The sequence below is a fragment of the Apis laboriosa genome, unplaced genomic scaffold (assembly GCF_014066325.1).
Source record: "Apis laboriosa isolate Shangri-la unplaced genomic scaffold, ASM1406632v1 scaffold78_cov150, whole genome shotgun sequence".
Classification (NCBI taxonomy): Eukaryota; Metazoa; Arthropoda; class Insecta; order Hymenoptera; family Apidae; genus Apis; species Apis laboriosa.
In genome coordinates, this window is record NW_025224442.1 from 441,534 (window position 1) to 448,693 (window position 7,160).

Below are 7,160 nucleotides of genomic sequence, written 5' to 3' on the forward strand. Positions count from 1 at the left end.
TCTGATCTTTCGTCCGTTCAATTTAATTGCTTATAAATTTCGAAACATCTTAACGAAAGAAGAAATTTTTTCGAAAAGTATAGAAAAATTTTCAAACAAGAAAACTTCTTTTTATTCGACTTAATATTTATTTACAAATATTAAAAATAAATTATAAATATTAAAAATTTTCAAACAAGAAAATTTCTTTCTATTCGACTTAATGTTTATTTACAAATATTAAAAATAATCTGCCTTCCAGCCTGTCTGTAATACCTAACTTTGATGTTGTCTATAAAAAGATGAAAAATTTAATAAAGAGAAATGTTATAAAGTTCGAAAATAGAAAAGGGAAGGTAACGATTCAATTTTTTATATATGGTGAAGGAAAATTATAATGAAAGCTAATATACATAGAAATAATTATTTCAGTTCACTATAACTATCTTCCTCTTTTCACAAATCGAATTTTTCATTGCAAAATTAATAATAAATAAATATTTCGCTATTATCTAATGATATAATGAATAATTTATAATGAACAATGACAAAATATGGATAAAAATTAAAAATGAGGAAATAATAATATCTTAAAGGATCAAAAAAGGTAGGAAATAATAATTATTAATAATTCTAAAATCAAAATACTACGATTTAATCAATCCAATCTTATTGCTTAATCGTCTAGGATTAATTAATCGCTAGATTAATCGTCAAGGAACCCTGATAGATTCAGCATGGCATGGATTATTAATGCTTGAGAGGTAATATTCTCAACGAAGAAATTCCAGGTTTCCTTCAAGATTTCCATCCCTTCCACTAAAGGGTAAATGTAATCGAATATCATAAATTCATCCCATATTTGCAGCGAACAGTGATTTATAGCCATTCACATCCACCACCTTATCCACCACCTTACCCACCACCTTACCCACCACCTTACCCACCACCTTACCCACCACCTTACCCGCTACCTTAATCTATATTCTCCTCTTTTTAAAACCGCTATTATCAACCATTAAATCTCCTATTTCTACTCTCATAAAATCTCCACGATTGCGTGAAATTAACTGTCATCTAACTATTTTTTTTTCTTTTTTCTTCTTCTTCTTCCCTTTTTCTCCGTTAAATTAAATCGATTTCAATGATTACATTTTCTATTCATTAATATAGTGGAGAGTTTAATGAATCCTTTTAATGAACGTCTGATATACAATTTAAATTTTTATGAAATGATTTTTTTTTTTTTTACTAAATTGTATTTTCTAACACCAAGTGAGAATTTTTTAAATACTTGGTTAACTGGTTTCAATTGTATACAAAATTTATATAAAATGATATAATTCTTAAAGAATTGAGGAATTGTCCACATATTTATAAATAGATATACATAAAAGGGGAGAAAAAGAAGGAAAATAAAGAAGAAAAAGAGAAAATTTGGATGATTATGATTCCCTTGATAATAGTTGCCAACAACTTTCGTTAAAAGATTTAGAATAATGTACGTTTCTCTATATGAAATGGTTCCATACGTGCTTTCATTTTGAAATATAAGAAATGCAATTCTCGCATTTTTAACATACTGCTATAATAGAAATGGTAATAACAATAATTCTTTCAGAATTCTGATGTGAAATTTACATTATTCAAAATCCAATTCTATTTATATTTATTAAAATCCATTTGGAATTTAAAAAAAAAAAAGAATTCAGTGTAAAGTATATCGAAAAAGTTCACGAAGTTACATATAGAGGTTAATACTTATAACGATGCATTTATCCCTTCAAAAGCAAAAGTAATATAACATTGAAATACTACGTCGAACTGTGTCGAACAGTTTATAACTGGTTCACAGAAGATGATAAATGGATATCGAAGTTTGCTCGAATTTTTCCTTGCCAAGATTAAAACGAAGCAAAGCTCTCACGTATGATACAAGGTAAAACTTTTTATAAAATGAATTCTTGTGAAATTAAACGTAAAAGAAAAAGCCAAAGATATAAAAGATTCATAATTTCATTTATAAATGATATGTTACAACTCTAAAGATATGTTACATATATAATGACATACGTGAAAACTTCAGTTTTATCTTGAGAAAAAATGTGAAATAACAGAAGAAATTATTGAAAGAGAAAAAAGAAAAAAAATTGATATTTCTGTTACATTCCATATAAAAATGTTTTAATTGTTTCGCGGTGCAAAGATTGTTTTTTTATTTATGACAAGAGAATTTATCGCTGCAATAAGTTTCTAAATTTTATCGTAACCCGTAACACGTGCTTTAAACTGCCCGACACTTTTGCGTGAAAGCATACAATCTATGTTTTATAACGTCCATAGTATGGAACATAACAAAATTGTTGTCGTCGTTAGTGAAAAGCATTATCCTTTTTTGAATGAAGCAAACTTCGTGTTATTTAACACATTTACTATGTAATCTACCATGTAAAAAGTTGATTGAACTCATGAATATATTTATATTAATATTCAAACATTATAATATGAAAAATTCATAACAAAAAGTTTTTGTTCAGTTTCAATTGTTAGATGTAATTTTATTATTCAATTAAATATCTTTTTGTAATTTATATAATATATTAATAATTATACAATATTTATAATAATTAAAACATTTATAACTGTATATTTATTTTATATTCATATAAGTTCATATTAATTTATATATTTATATAGATTATATTCTAATCTATATATTTATATATATTATAATTAATATCTTTATATTAATCTAACAATGTATAATAAATATCTTAGAAACAGTTTTAAAATGGAACAAACATTGATATAAAGTATTTTTTTTCATGAAAGAAGCCGAACGTTAACAATAATCATTTTTGTTATGAATCTTTTTATTATTTAAATATAATTTTAAATTTGAATAAAAATAGAAACTCATAATAATGATATTCATTTATATAAGTTTCAAACAAAAAATTATTATATAGAAAAAATAATATATCCACATCAATAACACAAATAACACAATATTTAAATAATATTTAAATTTATTTTCTATATAAAATAATAAATTCAAAAATATTACAATGTTTGAATATTAATTAATAATTAAGAAAATTTTCTTAAATTTTATCAATCTTTTGAAAATAACAATGATAAATTATTGAAATTTCAACAAAATCTACATTAACAACTTAACCTCCAATTCCCAATCCCATATTTCATATGATTTAACTATATTTTTATTTTACAACTAGAGTTTTCATTGCATTGATCAAAATTTGACCAGCTTGATCAATGTTGCATGCACTTAATTTTTTTTTTTTAGTAAAATTGAAATGAAAATTTTTACCTTATTTTCGGAGATTATTAATGAATTTGAGAACAATTCATTGTTCGTGAATATAATAAATATCAGCATGCGATTTGTTTTCGTAAACTGTTGCCAAAATTGGCATCCGGATAGACTTGTTTGCATCCTGAAGAAGACAGCTTTCTCGGTCGATTTTCTTAAAATCTTCTGTGAATTCATGGATACGCTATTCATGCAAAAATTTAAATGCATGATCAAATTGTATTCAACGAAAAATTTTATTTTTTGAAGAATCAATTTGAAAATTATAGAGATAAAAGATATAGTAATATATATATATATATATAGTTGAATACTAAACAAAATTAATCTATTAATTGCAAATTAACCTCTCAAATCCTCGAGTATCGATATTGTCGATTTCTCTTAATTATTTTTACTAATCAAATTTATATTCTCGAAATTATTAATTGAATAAATATAATGTTTCTATTTATTTACGAGACTTCGAGATTCCTAAACTAAAATATCTAAATTATTCAAGAACTATTCTAACTAAGTCAAAGAATTTCGATAACCTACAAGTCGGATTGGACGAAAAAAGTTCACGAAATTATACAATTTTTATATAATATTTAATATTTAATTAAATAAACATAATATTAATTACATAATACTATTAATAGTTTATAAATTATAATGTAATACGTACCCGTAAAAATTCTGCGCAGTTAGAAATTTCTATCGACGACACCACCATTTTCAACTAGAATCAGACTAGAATGACGCATAACCAAATGCGCATTAATATTATAGAGAATTATATTATAGGGATAAAAAATATAGTAATATATATATACACATATATAGTTGAATACGAATAAAGAAAATTAATCTATTAATTGCAAATTAATCTTTTAAATTCTAGAGTATCGATATTGTTTCTCTTAATTATTTTTATTAATCAAATTTACGTTCTCGAAATTATTAATCGAATAAATATAATATTTCTATTTATTTACGAGACTTCGAGATTTCTAAACTAAAATATCTAAATTATTCAAAAACTATCCTAAATCAACGAATTTCGATAAGCTAATATATATATACAGTTGAATACTAAAAAAAATCAATCTATTAATTACAAATTAACCTCTCAAATTCCCGAGTATCGATATTAGCGATTTCTCTTAATTATTTTTACTAATCAAATTTATATTCTCGAAATTATTAATCGAATAAATATAATGTTTCTATTTATTTACGAGACTTCGAGATTCCTAAACTAAAATATCTAAATTATTCAAGAACTATTCTAAGTCAAAGAATTTCGATAACCTACAAGTCGGATTGGACGAAAAAAGTTCACGAAATTATACAATTTTTATATAATATTTAATAATTAATTAAATAAACATAATATTAATTACATAATATTATTAATACTTTTTAAATTATAATGTAATACGTACCCGTAAAAATTCTGCGCAGTTAGAAATTTCTATTGACGATACCACCATTTTCAATAGACTAGAATGACACATAACCAAATGCGTATTAATATTATAGAGAATTATATTATAGGGATAAAAAATATAGTAATATATATATATATATAGTTGAATACTAAAGAAAATTTACCTATTAATTGCAAATTAACCTTTCAAATTCTGGAGTATCGATATTGTTTCTCTTAATTATTTTTACTAATCAAATTTATGTTCTCGAAATTATTAATCGAATAAATATAATGTTTCTATTTATTTACGAGACTTCGAGATTTCTAAATTAAAATATCTAAATTATTCAAGAACTATTCTAAGTCAAAAAATTTCGATAACCTACAAGGCGGATTGAACGAAAAAAGTTCACGAAATTATACAATTTTTATATAATATTTAATAATTAATTAAATACATATAATATTAATTACATAATACTATTAATAGTTTATAAATTATAATGTAATACGTACCCGTAAAAATTCTGCGCAGTTAGAAATTTCTATCGATGACACTACCATTTTCAACAGACTAGAATGACGCATAACCAAATGCGCATTAGCTAATTCACCTATGGGCCTTAGCGGGCTTCTGATTGGCTCAAGGTGCTCAACTCATTTATTCGAAACCGCGCGGAAATTGAAATATTGTACATACATAATACATTTAACAATTTTGAATTTTTAAGTAAATTAGTAAATTAAAACAGATTCTAAAGTTCAGATAATAAAATAAAAATTAAAATAAAGAATTTGAAATAAAAAAGTTAAGTTTAATATTATTCTATGTTGTCCAATATTGTCTAATTTACATTTACAATATAGCTATAATTACATTGTTTTCTTATATAAAATAAAATAAAAAGAAACGAACTATTGTTACTGAATGACTGTTTTCAAGAAGTTTATGTCTTCTATAAGAGAATTATTCAATTTACAATAATTCTAATTGTTGAATTCTAATTATACTATTACAAAACTTTAGACATTTGTTGAAACCTTGTAATTGTACTTTCTACTGGTAAACAAGAGATTAAAGAGCTCGTTAACTTTGAATTATAGTTTTGGCACTAGATAACGCAAATGCACGAAAACACATTGTTGCAAATTTCGTATTAATATATACTCTCATGATGGTCAATGTGCATAAATTTGAAACTCTGTCCAGTACATTAGGTCATCCTAATCCTTGACAATGCAACTTCACAAGTTGCCAGTTCCATAATATCAGCTTAAACCCTTCATCTCCAAAAACTTTTGAAATTCAAAGTCAACAGAACTTTATCCTTTCAGGTATACCTTCCACCATTACAACATATGTGTTCATTATTCCACCTGGACATAACAAAACTATCCAAAGTAAATAGCCCAAGGAAATGTTTGCTCAAAGCAACGTAAATTAAGAGAATTTTATATATTTCAAAACGAGTGTTTTTAAAATCTTGAATATGAATATTTTACATTATAAAAAGTTTTATATTTAAACTTTTCTTTGTAAATTATATATTAAAGTATGAAATTCTTTGTATTAAAAACAAAAACTTGGTTTCCTTATTAACTAGATTAAAATAAAAATTGTTTATTTTAAAATAAATTTTGTGCATCAATTGAAAAATTCAATTCAACCTCGAATTATTCGAATTTTCTATCTTACAGATCCATCAACTTTAAGATTCTCCTTCCATGTTCTTCGATCCACTTCCACGAATCTTTATTCATATTTCAAGTCCATTCATCGGTACATTCCACTTTCTCTGAAATACAAAATTCCAGCGATTCCACTGATCATATTAAACAGATCAGATATACAATGTACTCTAATACCCTTTTAGACAATTCTACACGAGATCCAATCGTCAGATTCAAACATGATATTTCCTAGAAAATAAATTGAATCAAATTCGCGTTATTTACCATTCAAATAAAACTTCTTTATTTCCATTTATTCGAAAACGAAAATTGACATAAATTACTGTTCGAAAATCGCGCGAAAGTTAAATTGGAGAAGTTAGAATTGCGATTAACGATATTTATACGATTATTATAACTACGAATATGATCAAATTCAAGTAAATAATTTATTTGAAATTGAAATAAGAAATGACTTTATTTGAAACAATGAATGATTTGCTATTTTATTTTTCAAAATTGGGAATATGTAATAATCAAAAACAGCAGTTGTAATATTCTGCACATAAAAAAATGCAAATACAAATCAGACCATTAAATTTATTTATTATTATTTTTCTGATAATTATTTTAAATAATATAATATAAAATAATTAGCTTTTATTAAAATTCTTTTGAAAATTCTGTTGAAAATATTGGTTAAAAATTATAAAATATACTTTTTAAAATAATATTTCACGCAACGTCATTTCAAAT

The 7,160-nt window shown here is 24.1% G+C and overlaps 1 long non-coding RNA gene across 3 annotated transcripts; it reads right to left on the reverse strand.

Moving 5' to 3' along the window:
* Positions 1-538: 538 nt before the first annotated feature.
* Positions 539-5,304, reverse strand: LOC122719434. Of its 3 annotated transcripts, XR_006347612.1 has the most exons (5): positions 5,250-5,280; positions 4,747-4,804; positions 3,987-4,051; positions 3,314-3,500; positions 539-798 (listed from the first exon to the last, which is right to left on the reverse strand). It is a non-coding gene; the product is annotated as an uncharacterized LOC122719434 (long non-coding RNA). The 3 variants fall into 3 exon arrangements; XR_006347614.1 differs by lacking the exon at positions 4,747-4,804 and having other exon boundaries at positions 5,250-5,304; XR_006347613.1 differs by lacking the exon at positions 539-798 and having other exon boundaries at positions 3,218-3,500.
* Positions 5,305-7,160: the final 1,856 nt, after the last annotated feature.